Source organism: Ceratotherium simum, chromosome 25 (assembly GCF_057802395.1).
Source record: "Ceratotherium simum simum isolate JZ-2026a chromosome 25, ASM5780239v1, whole genome shotgun sequence".
In the NCBI taxonomy this organism is placed as follows: Eukaryota; Metazoa; Chordata; class Mammalia; order Perissodactyla; family Rhinocerotidae; genus Ceratotherium; species Ceratotherium simum.
The window spans coordinates 26171886-26187636 of NC_141924.1; the positions used below are offsets into that span (position 1 = coordinate 26171886).

The 15751-nt window shown below is 37.0% G+C and overlaps 1 protein-coding gene across 1 annotated transcript in view; it reads left to right on the top strand.

Annotated features, from left to right (window-relative positions):
* Window positions 1-2542: 2542 nt before the first annotated feature.
* Window positions 2543-15751, top strand: part of CDK17 (cyclin dependent kinase 17) — a 101115-nt gene continuing 87906 nt past the window's right edge. Inside the window, exon 1 of the mRNA XM_004417980.3 lies at window positions 2543-3081. The gene's annotated coding sequence lies outside the window, so the exon portion shown is untranslated. The remainder of the gene's footprint in view (window positions 3082-15751) is intronic.

A 15751-nucleotide genomic window follows, 5' to 3' on the forward strand; every position in this document is an offset into this window, starting at 1 on the left:
CCATTATTTTGATTGTATGTGACTTTTTCAAAAAAGATAAGAAAACATGAGATCTATCCTGATAACAAATTTTTAAGTGTACAGTACAGTACTGTTAACTACAGGCACAATGTTGTACAACAGATCTCTAGAACTTATTCATCTTGCTTAACTAAAACCTTATACCTGTTGAACAGCAACTCCCTGTTTCCCCTACCCTCTGGCCCCTGGTAATCACCCTTCTATTTTCTGCTTCTGAATTTGACTATTTGGGATACTTCATATAAGAGAAATCATGGAGTATCTGTCCCTCTGTGAGTGGCTTATTTCACTTAGCATAATGTTCTCAAGGTTCATCCATGTTGTTGCACCACTTTCTTTTTTATGGCTGAATAATATTCCATTGTATGTATATACCACATTTTATTTTTCATGTGACTTTTTCTTGATCAACTAATTTACTGAGTGATATAAAGAAAGAACCCAATGGCATCTAACCTCTGCTGATCATCAGGCCTTTCCTGATCTTACCACCTAAAATATCCGTATTGCTCTCCTGCAATTTCTTTTCCATTACTGTTTCATTTTCTTCATTATATTTCTCATAAGTTATTGTGTTAATTCCTCAAATGATTTATATGTTTATTGCTTATTTCTACCACTAGAAAACAGTTCCATGAGGGCAATACCTTATCTGTCTTGTTCACTTCTATATCTTCAGTGCCTAGAACAGTGCCTGGCACATCCTGTGCAGTCAGTAAATATTTTTTGATGGAAAGAATAAATAGATCAATAAAATCATCTCAGTTCTAGTTATGAAATCTTTATTATAGTAACAAAACATGTAGCAAGAGGAAAGGGTGCTCTTTAGCACCTTTAGATGAGGCAATTAGAACAAGCTTGTGATTTCCAATGGAGTAATTCCAATCTAATGATATGAAGGGGGAATTATTGATGTGAAACTCAGGATGGCATTTTGTAGTCTTTCTTTCATCATAATTCTTATTTTTTACTGAGGGATCCAAAAAAGGCATACAACTCTTTTTTAAATAAGGCAAGTATGTGAAAAATGCCTGGCATACAAGTAGGCCTTATATAAATATCAATTTCTCTCTCTCTTTAACTTTAAAAGACCCCTGAAAATGATGCTACTTCTTGCCATATTATAAAGTTCTTTGATTTGTACAAATCTAAAAAGCATCATTAACACTGCTTTTTAAAAAAGCATACTTGTTCTAAAGGAAAGCTTGTGTTATATATTTGCATTCTTGCATAATAAGCAAGTGTTAAATATGCATAGAGGATACATGTTGCTAATTTATGGATCCTGGTAATTTTAGAGGCATGGGAGAAATCTATTTGAAATGTATGATGGTTGGATATTACAGTAGATACATTCAATTTTGCCAAACAAAATAAGAGAAAGAAGTCAGTAGGCATTATTTTTAGGGGGAAAAGATTCATCCAGGAATCCAAGAAGATAATTGTCAGAAGTCTTTAGGACATAATGTGATTTGAAATTACATTAAGAATTTATCAAGTCTATTTCCGAGTATTAAAATGGAAAAATATTTATATCTTACTTCACCAGGCCTTTTATGTGGTTTACAGTTTTTTTCTTGTTTAGGTCGTCTACATCCGGTCCCCATTCTTTCCTGTTCAATCCTCTCATTATCTTCCTCTAGGCGTTTATGCTTGTTTTTATTTTATGCTTTTATCCTTTTTAGTGGAAAAAAGTGGGTCAGTATTACTTTAGTTTGTCTTCACTTTCACTCTTCTGTTCATTCCTGACCTAGCTTTTAGCCTCTGGAAAAGAAGAAAGTAAAAACATTTACAGAAACTGGGCCAACCTCTCGGCGGTCCCCCGCTCCTCCGAGAAAACAAAACCTAACCAACTGCAACAGTAGTTCCTCTCGAAGCACCTTGTATTTCCCTTCTCATAAAGCTCAGATTTTTACTCTACGTAATTGTTTATTCAATATTGTTCATCCCAACTAGACGTTCAGTCCTTGGAGTACCTAGTACATAGCCAAGAATATAACATAAAAAAATTTGTAGTTTAAATGAATTAATGCTATGTGCGTGAATGACTTCTGCACTAGTACCCACCCACCCTCCCACCCACAATTAAGGAGAAAAGTTGCAGCAATCAACCTGCTCATGTGTTGGTCATTTGACATCAACTCTCTAGAAAACCAGTAGAGAACTGTGGCCTTGATTTCTTAATTATATAATTACTTGGATAATTTAAGCAAGAGTTTTTGTTGTATTGGGGAGTGGGAGGAAACTGAAGGGGCGGAATGATTCTGGTAATTTCTTCTCCAGTCGCTGTGGACAGGCACTGCTTAACCTTCTCTCTCCTCTGGGGTCTCTCTCCCACCCCCCGCTCCCCTCCGGCCGCTCCAGAAGCCTGGCAGGGGTGACCGAGGCCCCCACCTCGGGGCGGGGGTTTTCCCGGGGATACCCCGCCCCGCCCTCTAGGCCCCGCCCCCGCCGCCGCCGCCGGCAGGGGGCGCGCTGCCCCCAGCGAGCTGCTCAGGCGGGGGTGGGGGAAGCTCCCGCGGCCGGTCGCCTCTCTCCGTCGCCGCTGGTTGGATGGTTTCAATAAAAGTCTTTTTTCTCTCTGGCTCGCTCTCCTCCGGGGAACGGGCGGAGGCGTCAATCCGCAGCCGCCGAGTGAGAAAGAGACGCACACGCAGCGAGCGAAAGCGGCCGCCCGCGGTCTCCTCAGCTCCGCTCCGTCCGGCCCCAGAGAAGAAGGAGCCCGGGGCCGGCCGGGCCGCCTCCGTCGGGCGTCGGCGCCTCCCTGCCCGCCCGGCTCCGCCGAGGGGATTAGCGGGCTGCCCGCGAGGCTCGGCGGCCCGGGAGCCATGTTGTCCGGGGGGCTAGGCTACGCGTGAGGCACCCGCGGCCCCTCCCGGAGGCTCCGAACCCTCGGCGAGAGCCGGAAGGCGGCGGCGGCGGCGGAGGCCTGCGCCTCGGAGGCGCCTCGGGTCTGCCAGCCGCTGGGACCGGGACCTGCATCCGGTCGCCGCGGGCGTCCGCGGAGCCACTTTCTCTCGGCGCCTCGCCTCGCCTCGCGACGCAGCCCCGCACTTGCTGGTGAGTTGGCGGCGGGGGACCGTGCGGGGCTTTCCCTGCTGCCCAGTCGGCCCCCGGCGGAGAGGGGCCGGAGGGTGCTTGGGAACGGGGGCCGGGCGGCTCAGGCCCGGCCGGCAAGTTGAGAGAGGGAGGCGCGGCGCAGGGGGCTCGCGGGTGCCTGTCGCCCCTCGGGTCCAGCGCGGACCCCGGGTGGCCGAGGCATTTCCGGAGGTGGGGTGGGGTGCGGGTGCCGGCCAGGCTGCTTCGCTGGAGGCGCCTCCAGCCGCCGCCTCCGGTGCTGGCTGCCGCTTCGGTCTCCGGGGAGGCCGGTGTCCCCGCGGGGCCGAGGAGGGGAAGAGGCAGAATCCCCCGGGACGCAAAGGTCCCCTCGGCGGGGGTGGAGCGGCGGGCGCGGGCGGCGCAGCCCCGAGGGGAAGGAAGGGGCGCGGGTGTGCGGGAGGTGGACGGGCAGGCGGTGGCCGCGGCGCTTCCAGCTCCTTGGAGACGCGGGGGGTGCGCGTGGGTGGGGAGCGGAGGAGGAGGAGCCCTCGCGTGGGGTGCCGGCCGAGACAAAGATCGGGGCAGCCTCCAGCTGGCGGGTCACACCCCTGAGTGTTGGTCAAGAGCAGAGGTGGAGGGAATGTGGGAAACTCAAAGAGCCGATGGGGAGGGGGAAATGGGGGGCTGCCAAGTATTGTCGTCTCGGTCGCGGTTGCTTTTCTCAGCGTTTTTGTGCCCGATGCTTTTGCTCCTCGACTCAGCTGGATAGCTCCAGATTCCCTCCCTCCCGTCACCCGCTCACTGCCACATTGACTCCCCTGTGGTTTTCCCCTCCTCCCCCCCTCCCCTTTTCACCCACTCCTTTTCGGGTAAGCAGTATTTTGCCTTCAGCTTGGGGAACGTTTGCTAATGACAGGATGCCTGAGCTTGTTCTGACCCTGAACTGCCTTGAACTCCGCTCTCTTCCTCCCACCCTTTCCTTTCTGGGATCTTATAATGTCACATGGCCGTTAACAATTAGCTTTTCTTCTGCAAAAATGGCAAAAGCATTTAGCTCAAATATGTGGCGCTCCTCCTTTATATTAATAAGTCCATCAAAGACACGTCGTTGGTCTGGTCTGTCACCTCTTTACTTGGCCAAGTTCATTTTTTAGATACAAAAGTGGCATATTTTGTTTTGAATCTTGGCTGTTCCTAGGGTCAGTAAAGTGTGTTGTTCCTGGCAGCCAGACCTTCTGTCACTTATCAGGAAGTGCTTGACTTAAAGACAGACAATTCTTTCCTCAAACTTGGCTGAATCTTTCTTGAGTCTTTGTTGAAGAGTTTCTTTTAAAAGGCGCTTGTGTAAGAAGGTCAGAGTAACAAATCTGAGTTACTGTGTTTTAGGCTTATTTTGCTAACCTTGGGGCAGAAGAAAATGAATGGGACTTGAAGACCTTTGATGCCTTGAGTAGACGAAATCCTCTCCTGAAGCTAGAAATAAGGTTCAACCAAATTTTAAGAAAAAATTTTGCTAACGGTAGTATCATCGGTTTTGGTTTTTTCTTTTATGAGACTAAGTAGTTGGCTTATTTAATAAATGTTGGGATGTTGCTTTGTTAATGAAGTCATGTCAGTCTTTGTAATTCTAACGCCTGCATACTTCTATAAACAACGGGTTGGAACAAAAGAAAAAAATGTGGCTATATTTAAGGAATATTCTTTTTTTTATGCAATGAGAGAAAATATTGGACTATAAAAAGTGTTATCTTTTTATCTGGTAAACTGTCTCATAGGCCAGAAACACTAACAGTTTGAATGCTGAGCTTCAAAGAAAATAGCTATCTTTGAATTTAAGCGGTTTTAAAATTACTATGCAAATATAATTTACTGATTTTCTTTTTTACAGCAAAAATAAAAACACATTGAAATATGAATGGAAAGAAAATAAAAGTAAAGCCTGTTTGACGCGCAGACTTTACTGTTGATACCGTTGTAAGATCAGTCATATTTTGCTGCTTGCTGCCATTAAAATGTTGACACTATAAATTGTGAAAAGGATTTCAGTTTAGGGACCAATCTCTGAATTGTGGGACTCCTCATCCCACTCTTACCACTGAACACGTATTTTAGATATCTTTGTGAAATTAGCAGGTTATATCATTAATAATCAATGTTTTATATAACGTTTGTCAAAAGGCCATATTGAGGATACATTGGGGTTTTTTCCTGCATATTTATTAGTGTTTAATTTAGATAATCAAAGTTTAGTTCTCACTAGAAGGAAATCTGCCAAAAAGTTAACAAAGATTTCTGGTCATGGGATTTATGAGTGAACAAAAATACAATTCTGTATTTTTAAAATTTTTATATTACTTTTACAATCAAAAAAGTATATGAAAAATTAAAATCTTAATATCCTGATTTGCCTATTACTGAAAGAAGCTTCTATAAAATGTGTAATTTATTCTCATCCTTGGATTCAGCCCCAGTAGAGTAACTTTTAGTGTTAGGTATTTGAAATAGTGCAGCCTGCTAAATGTACTTTGGTTACCTGAAGGAAGAAAGATATGTATATATATCCTAAGGAAAGATGAAATTGGAGGAATTGATTTGCTGTATGGTAGGGATCCAGTGAAGGGTAGCTTTGTACACCAGTAATCTTGTTCTAATAAGATTAGAACATTGGCTTTACAACAAACAGAAAAATTAAATTTTATTTGCTCTGTAGCGCAGAATAGCTGTGTTGACTAAGCAGATTTTAATGTATATATTTGATATATTTAGTTTTCAAATATTGGTTCAGTTCTACAATTATGGTGGAAAGAAATGGCATATAAAATAATTTTCTTTACTGTGTCAAGGCTTTTGTTTTTTCCCTTATTTTCAGCAATATTTTCCTCCTCTCCCTTTGTTGGTGAAATAGTACTAACTAAAAAACTGCAAATATTTTATTGTGAACAATGAAAGCTATAATGGCAACTGAGGTAGACATTCGGAAGTGAAGATGGTAATGTCCCTTAATATTAAAAAAAATGATCTGTGAACAGGAAATTTTTGCCCTTGTATTTTCTTTGTTATTGTCTAATAGTACTGAATATTGATAAGGTATTGCATTTGGAATCTTTATTACTGTTCTCCAGTGTTATAAAAATTATAGCATCATGTCATGGCATTCTTTTATATTGCTTTTATACTTCCACCGTGGACAATTATTTAATGAGTTTATTGCTGTATTGTAAACAAAAGACATTGTATGCTAAATTCAGCTTATAGACATATTCTTTAGAGTATTTTATCTATTTTAAAAATTGCCTCCTTTCATACATGTGAAGGAAGAATAGTTTAGGTTCTTTGAATTTTGAATGCGTAATTTTTGCTTAAACTTTTGAGTAGGAAGGAGTTAAAGTGCGTTTTATAAACTGATTATGGCATTTTGAATTTTAAATGAAGATAAAAAATAGGTTAATGGCATTTAGAAATGTGCTTTATATAGTATTTGTGAGGTAAAAAAACTGCCTACAATAGAAAACCTGGTATAGCTTACTAGCATTCAGCCTACAGCATTGGCACTGTCTTTGAACTGGTGGGGAGTAGACTGCTTTATTTTTATTTTTTAAATTTCTTTGGGATATTTACAGTATTAAACCAAAAATGCTTACTGTCATTAGTGGATTCTTTGTCATTGTTTTGCTCCCAGGCTTTTTAGTTGGTAATTACTTTGGTATCTGCAAAATATTGACCTGGAAAGAGGAATTGCCAAGGGCCGGAAAAATGTGTTGAATATATCTGAGTGTAGCTTACCTTTCCTAGCCTGTTTTCCTCTCTCTGTTGGCCAACTTGGAAAATCACTAGATGTCTACCAGTAAATCTAATAGGAGGGGTGCCACTATAAATAATGTTGTTATGTTCTGCAGTAACATATGATACTGAGTACTGTGTTTGAGGAGATTTACGGATCCGTGTCATATTGGGATGAGTGAAAATTATCTTGCTCTCTAAAGTCTCCTTCTTAAGATATTTTTTGATATAAGCTATGTGAAAGAAATTAACCTTAATTAATTACCTCTTTTGCTAGGTACTGTACCAAGTGTTAAATGCTCACAATAAGCCCAGCATATGTACCTGTTTTTCAAATGAGGAAACACAGGCCTTAGGTTAAGTAATTGTCTCCAGGGTCCTACCTCTGTGTTGAAGCTGAGATTCCATTTTAGGCATTAAACCACTGTGTTACACTGCCTCTATGGGGATGTGATGTTAAAAAGTCAGTGTTCAGTGAGTGCTGTAGAGAGATCTAAAAGGTGGTAAATTAAAAGGCTCATCAAAATTTGATTTAAATTCTGTTGAATTAGTTTTACTACATAAAAAAATTGAACTATGCAAAATGTATAAGGGAGGACATAGCTCAAAATGAGCTAAAAAGATATTTAAAATATTTGTAGATGTATTTTTAATCATGAATTTATCAATTAGACTTCATTGGGCATAAAGTAAAATGAATATGGGTGCTGAAAAGCAAAAAAAATTATACTTGGCCTTGTGATACAAATACTTATTTTCATTTTTACTTATATATTTACTTATTTATTTTGATTTTACATGTGTTAAAATTAGTTCACATTATTTGAGCGTATGTCATAAAAGGGAAGACAGCTCAGATGCTTGCTGTGTAGGTTGCTTCAGTCTTGGGTGAAAATTTTGCCTTAAGGTACATAAATTTTATATACATATAATTGCCTTTTGGTTTTTGGTTTTGGTATTGCTTATTTTAATTAAGTGTAAGTTTTGATATTGTGTTTTTATTGATATGTGGCTATATACCACTGAAAAATGGAACTATCAGACTAGATTGTACATTTTTGGTCATAACTTTTTATATCGAAAACCATATGGTATAAAAATTGCAAATTAGTATTGGTGATATATGTCTTATCTGTTGTTCAGAGTTAAAGAACAGAAAATGTTATTGACTTAACCTGAAGGTAGTCCATTAAAGTGAAAAACAGTGAAAGATTTGCTTTCTTTCTTTTGTTGTCCTAAAAGTTAATTAAAAAAAAAGATTTTGTCAGCCTTTTAATAGCACATTCTTATTTGCTTTTATGCACTCGTTAGTGTAAATACTTTCAAGAATACTCTAAATTTTGTATGCATATTTATGAACAGTGGGAAAATAATCCAGCAATAAATTTTCTTTCTTAAATTCTAGGTTAGTTACCAACTGACTTTGGTTTTCTCAAATCATATATTTAATCCTGCTTTTCCTACAATTCATAGTTAATATTTGTTATTAGCGTGTGTTAATGTTAAATAATACAAACAAAGGTTGGTAAAAATTGATATTAGTATTTGTGAAAAATTGTCAGGTAATAACATTGAAGCTGTTACTCCAAATTTAGAGGCATTATCCTTTAAATTAGTTAATATGTATTCATAAGTATTATTTTTAAAATAAACTTTTTTTGAAGTATAACATAATTCTAGATTTTAATAGCTTATTTGTACTGTTATTTCTGGTGGGAAGGAAGCTTTTCATGGACTTTTGAAGTAAATTTTGGATTCATTAAGCACACTTTAGCCCCTTGAGCCCGTCTTATCAAATTATTTTTAAGAAATGATCCTTTATGGCTTTATTACACTTAATAAATTTGATTTTTCAATTAATTCAAGGGTATAGTCAGATTGTAAGTACTTTTTAAGCATTTGTTATGTCCTTGGCCTTGTGTTAATCATTGTCCATGTTATAAAAATGTAATTAAATGTGGTGGTACTGTAACTTGTGAAATAATAGCAACATTGGTTGTCCGGAATGTTCTGTAGTCAGCCCTGTTTTCATGTTTTACATGTTCCCTGGGCAGTCTCATCGGTATTTTGTGCTTTGTTCTTACCACCTATATGCTAATGATCTCCACATCTTTATTTCTAATCCAGACCTCTTTTTCTGAGTTTCTTTCTAGCTGCCTCCCAGATATTGCCTCCTAGTGCTCCCTTACCTGAGCTGAACTCTTTTATTATCCCCTCCCTCCACTCCCAATCACAGTGAACGAACCTCCATCAGCCTAGTCACTTAAGCCAAAACCTTTGGCATCTTATGCTTTTCAAATATGCTCCCCTCCCCCTAGTCCAGTCAGTCACACCAAATCCTGTTAATTTTATTTCCTAAGTACCTTTTAGATTTACCTTTTCCAGTTGTCACTTTCATGTGTCAGGGTTTTGGAATCCCTCATCTGAATTACTACTTCCAATTTTGCCCCATTTTAATCTAACAGTCATTCATTCTTTATATTTATATACATGTGTCTTTTTATCCCTCTCTCCTTTTCTTCCTTCCTTCCTTCTATCCATCCATCCGTGCATCCATGTCTGAAGTACCTGCCCATTCTGTCCTAGCACTACGGTCAGTGCTAGGATACAAAGAAGAGGAAACTGGTGTGTTGATATTACAGTGCTATGACACTTGGAGTGAAATTCTCATTTTTGAGGACAAATGTCACTTCTTCTGAAGTCATCTTTGATCCATTCTGGCAGTTATAGTGATGCATCTATAGCATTTATATCTACTATAGTACTTAACACATTGTGTTACAAGTATTTACAGATCTCTCCCCTTTTTGGCTGGCTTTATGCTCCAGAGGGACTATGGTTTTTAAATTTCAGTATTCCTCCCAAATTATGTATTGTTTAATTAAGCAAATGAAGTGACGGGATTAGGAGAAACAGCACTGAATTAGTAAGTTAGGGTCAGATTAGTCATGGCCTAGAAAGAGTCAAGAAGTAATTTTGATATAGTAGAAAATAAAAAACCATCAAAAGTTTTGAGTATTGGAGCTACGTGTAGGTGGTGTTTGTGTGATAGTAATCTGGAAGCAGTTTGTAGGCCAATTTGGAGGGGCAGTAACTTGGCGTTATTGAGCCTTTTTAATTACATGTCATCTGTACTAACTTGTTATCTTTTAGAAAGTTGGAAATGTAAAATTACAATATCTATGTGTAAATAAAATATAAAGGTCTAAAATCATTGGTCAATATCAAGAGTAAAATTTGGTTTAACTCATAAAATTTAATCCTTAGTGAAATCCAGCTCTTTAGTTGTGTAATACTAGACTTAAATGCATTTACTGAAGTAAAGTACAGAATTTCCCTCAAACAGATAGAACAGTGCATTTAATGTCGTTCCTGTTACCCTAATAGTTATGTGTACAGTTGACCAGGAGCTTTGTTTTCATTGGGATTACTGTAATTAAATAAAAACTGTTTTGTGGTCTACTTGTTAAATTAAAGGTATTTTATTGAAGTTTTTAAAGTTGTGTTTTAAATTATACCTCTGTTATAGTAGGTGTATTATAAGAACTAGATTTATTTAGAAATCAGAGATTATAGTTTGATAACATCTTACTTGAGATGTGACATTTAAAAATGAATTTTCACAATTTGTGAGTATTGGTGCTTTTATATATTCCTCAACTTATTAATATGATCTTAAAACATTAGAAATTTTGGTATCAGTTAAATTTTCAAGATCATTATTTATTTACCTACATTTTTTCACTTCAGGAACAGTGAAGTCAGCATTGTATTTTGCAGTAGTTTTTGCCCATAAGTTTGTAAGCATGGACTTTTGCCCCTCCCCCTTCTCCAAATATTCTTATTACTATATTTACATTTCTCTTTTCCTCCGATCGCTTTTTTCCCCCAAGAAGCTGTAAAATGGTTGACACTTTTTATTTTAGGTATAATTTTTTGGAAAAAATCTCCAACTCTCATTTTAATTATATAAAGTTTGGAATTGGTTATATGTGTTCATTGTTTTTCCATAAAGACTACTTCAGTAATTATTGATAACCATGTGATCTCGAGCTAGTTACTTAAACTCTTAAGAGTCAGTTTCTTCAATAAAATTGGGAAATGCTAGAATCTACTTCATAGAGTCGTGGGAGTTAAATGAAATGATTTATGTAAAGCATTTTGCAAAGTACTTTGCACCTGGTGAGCACTGAGAGTGATTCACAAGGACAGTTGATTCAAAATCATCTTTTTGGCTTTTTAAATTATACATACCTCTTGGATTTTCTAATAATCTGTCCTACTCCCAACTCAATTTGAGAATCAGTGTGTTAGAGAGTAAGTGTTCCTAACGGGTGTATGTTGCACCCTTTAGGTATATTGGGGGAGAGGGATAGTAAACACTAGTGGACTAAATCATGTAGGATATTCATTGTTGTTTCTTATCTCATGACCCTTTGGAATAAAGCTGTGGTATTCTTTTTGATGAGCACTTTGATAAGCTTTTCCTTAGGGCCAAATATTTCTTGTAGCCATCTGCCCTGTCTGTTCCCCTTTTTTAGGCCCATGCTATATACCACTTGTTTGACATCTTAACAGTCTAGACAGTATTTGCTTTCCTTGTTACTGACTTTTGTGCGTGACTGAGTTTCTTTTGAAGTCAAAATAGAGTAACAGGTCATATAACTTATCCATCAAAAGAATAAACTGGTTTTGCATTTTATCCTGTCATAAAATCTGGATGCTTACTATTTATTATCTTATATTTTTGTTTATTATGTTCTAGGTTCTATGTTCTAGGTTAGGCAGTGGCCTTAACCTGAACTCAGAAGCACTCTTGTTGATTGCTAAAAATAAAAAAACCAAAAACTAGATGCCTTTCTGTATGTGTGTGTGTGTGTGAAATCTCAAGCTCTGCCCCAGAACGACTGAACTGAAATCTGAGTTTGGGTTTTTAAAATGTTCTACGCAATTTTTGAGTTTTAGAAACCCTGTTCTAGGGTTTTGCACAATGTTAAGGAGGGAGGAACCACTCATATATAAATTAAATTTATGAGTAAAGGCAAAGTGATTAAAACTTTCCATCATTCTATCTTATTTTTTCTCCCTTTTTATTCTATTTTGAATTTTCTAGTTTTATCATGTTTTAGGGGGTTTTCTGAACTTTATAAATATCTTCTGTTCCTATTATTTATTGTTTTTTCCCTTTAGTGAAGGTTTTTGTCTTGATTTTTTAGTTTGTTTTGTTAAAACGTAAACTGAGGCACATTAAAATTTTTCAAGTTCATTTGAACATACATTGATTTGAATCCAGCAGCACCAAGCCGGAGGTGGTTAGGAGTGTTCCACCAACAGGAGCTAAGGGGAGGGGAGGCTTTTATAGAGATGATGTGGAAGCAAAGCAAGGAAATTATTTGCTTGGCTATAGCTTAAGCAGTTGCCTTATTTGAGAAAGCCCAGCTGGTTATTTGTGATTGGGTGTTCTTAAGTTTCATTTTCTCAGATTCAAGTTCATTGACTCTGGCTTAAGTTTTGGTTTGCTTACATAGGCTTCCAAGGCATTTGAGCCACCTCAGTCTAATGGACTATTTGTTTAATTACTTTAACAGTTTATTACCACTGTCTTACTGTTTTGTATCTGTATGGTCTTAATTATGTTTTTGAAAATTACTTTTTAGATATAACAATATATAACAATGTAGAAAATAGACCATAATCTAAATTCCCTAGCAATGGTTATCATCATCAAATATTCCCTTTATCCTTTTTCATATATAGAGTTTAATACTTTTGTTTAAGATCCTTTTTACAATGTAAAATAAGCTTTTTTTTTTACAGTACCAAATAATTCTTATGGCTTTCATTTTGTTTACTTCAGTCCATCAAAAGTTTAACCATTTTATAAAGTGGTTGATAATTAAATTATTACTTTTCATTTTTGACTAGTTTAAATTGTGCTGGGACAAACTCTAGCATGTGACACACCATCCTTCCATCCCCATTTTACATTTCCTTAGGGTAGATAGATATAGGGAAGTAGAATTCCCAAATCAAAGCCTATGAATTTTTTCTGGTAATGCCTATTGTACCAGTGCCACTAGTAATGTGCCACATCTATTTTTAGTGATACTAATATTTAAAATATTTGCTTTCGATAATTTGTTTGTAGAAAGATGTCATTGCTTGTATTTGAATTTCTTTAATTGCTGGAATTTTTTTTTTTTCTCTGTGTTTTTCCCTCAAATTGCTGAGGAGGAGACTGTCACCATTCCCTGAATCCTGAGTTTCTTTTTTTGTTATTTTGTGATATTTTCTTTGTTTTATATCAAATTGCTATATATAAGGTTTTTTTTTTTTAAATCTGAGATAATTTGTTTTGGTGATCCATCTATTTTTATACTAGCTCCAGCTTATTTTAATTATCACTGCTTTATATCTTAATATCTGATATGACAAGACACTCAGTTTTTTTCTCCCAATTTTGATATTATATATGTATTTTTATTCTACTTTTATAAATGGTAGGCAAAAAAAGTATAAATGTGTCTCCATTTTTTCTTCAAAACTGGTCTATTGACAATAAAACTTTAACCCTAGATATGTCAACACAACTATAAGAGTTGCGTCAAGAATCAGGAAAGACTTCCATTTACTCATTGTCCAGGTTGTACCATGTAAACAGCATTTCAGTAAAAATTAGGTAACTTATATAGATTTTATCCATTTATTCATGCTGTCACCAAACATGGACTTATAATATTTGTCCTGGAGAGAACGAGGGAGTGACATTTAGCCAAGGATATTAGGTAGATTTCTCGGAGGATGTGATGCTAATGGTAATTAGCTTTACAAGTAGAGAAGAGAAGGGAAGCACTTCCTAGGATAAAAGAGCATTATGTAAAAAGGAGGTATGAAAAAAGATTTTACATTCTTTTAAAATAATTATTATTCTTTACCATTAAGTATTTCCATGTAGTAGAAATAGAGTTGCTAGTGGAGATAGTGGTAAGAGATAAGATCAAAGAAGGAGATATACCCGTAAGGAGCTTGGATTTTATTCGGCTATAGAATTGAACTGTTGAACATTTTTTAGGCAGAATATCATCTTTTCTACAGTGGAGCCATTGGGAAAGTTTTGTGAACAGCTACAGATGAGCTACTTCTGAATGTTGAATGGACAACCTTTTGTGATATGTTGATGTTTCAGAAGGGACCTCAAACGATGGCTTCCCTGCTTTGGGAATGCTAAAAAGAGCTACTTGTGCCTTTTTTTTTTTCTGGTTTGGTTCACCTTAGAAACATGAAAATTATTTTACCATCTCTTAGGAGCACTTGGAAATGCATATTTAATTTGCAAGTCCATTTTTAGCTTCCAATGAGGAAATGTTTCCGTATATTAGAAATTGGTTTCACCATTTTGTTGGGGAAATAGATAAAAATAGTAAATTTATAGCACACAGAAATAATAGATCGTTTTATTTAACTCTAAATATCAGCATACCAATCAAGAATATAAATATTAATTGTGCCTCTACAAATGATTTTGCAGTTCTTTAGACTTTACCTCTGTGCTAATGTAGGTGATTATATAACACTATCTATTTAATAGTAATTCAGTTAAGTTATATACAGGTTCTGAGAATAGGCTAATTTTAGAAGCTATAGTGCATTTTAACCTTAGTTGACTTTAAAGTACTTCCATTTTATTAAAGCTTACAAAGAATTTTTGGTATATAATTGTCCCTAAGCTAGAGCTACCTTGTCTTATAGTATTTACTCTTCAGAAATGTTTATTCCCCCCCCTTCTTAATTTGAATCCTTCATGTCCTTTCACTTTTGTAGGCATTTTAAATTCTTTTCAAAAATTAAACTTCATTTTTTGATTATATAATATGATTAAAAACTCAAAAGTATGTGGAGATATGTACACAGAGAAGTCTTATTTCCTGCTTTGCTCTCTCCTTCCTGTTTTTCCTCCCACACCTTTTATAGATATACATTTCTTTTAGTATCTTCTTTATCCTTCCAGTGTTTCTTTTTGCAACTATAGACAAGTAAATGTATATTTTATTTTGGAGAATTTTTTTCATGCCTAGGTAAAGATCTTCCTTTATTTTTAATAGCTGACTAGTACTTTTGTGGATATATGATAGTCACTCGTTCCTCTGTGTACGCTTGGGTTGTTTCCTATCTTATGCTCTTACAATGCCAGATGAATAACATGCTTATAACATTTTGTACTTGCATAAGCAAGTGTGATTTAGAGTCTAAGAACAAAGATCTCTAGGTCAAATTATAAATGCCTCTCTATACATTTCCTTGCTCTGTCAGCTGAGAGAGCCCAGAAAAAAATGACACCCCAGTAGCAATGAGCACACCTAGTGCCCAGATCTTGGTTTCTAATACCATTCTCCGATAAAAGGAAGCAGGGCTCTTTGGAGAAATGGCTGATTCCAGGACTGGGACAGGAAATAAATATACAAGATGAACCTGGAGCATCTTATAGTGCTGGAAACTAAAGAAGTACTCCAATAAAAACGATGATTGTGGTATATAAAAGTGACACAGGAGCCAACTGAAAGAGCTCCCAATAGCTAATACTAGAATAATTTGAGCAACAAAATAAAATAGTATTGGATTATCATTCAAATATAAAATATGCATGAATTCATACTGATATAAATAAATAAATGGGGGAGAACAGATAAATCTTCTGTGCAGAAGAATTCCAAGTACTTTATGTAGATACTCAGCCCTTAAGGAGGTGTAACATAACTCCCCATTTAAGGAGTGGCAAAATGAGGAAAAGGATAACTTGACACAGGAGAAACCTGGCAACACTACCTCAGCCATGTGACCAAGGTTGAATATTATAATTATACTATATATATTTTATATATTTTAATATATGTTATAAATAAATACTATAAAT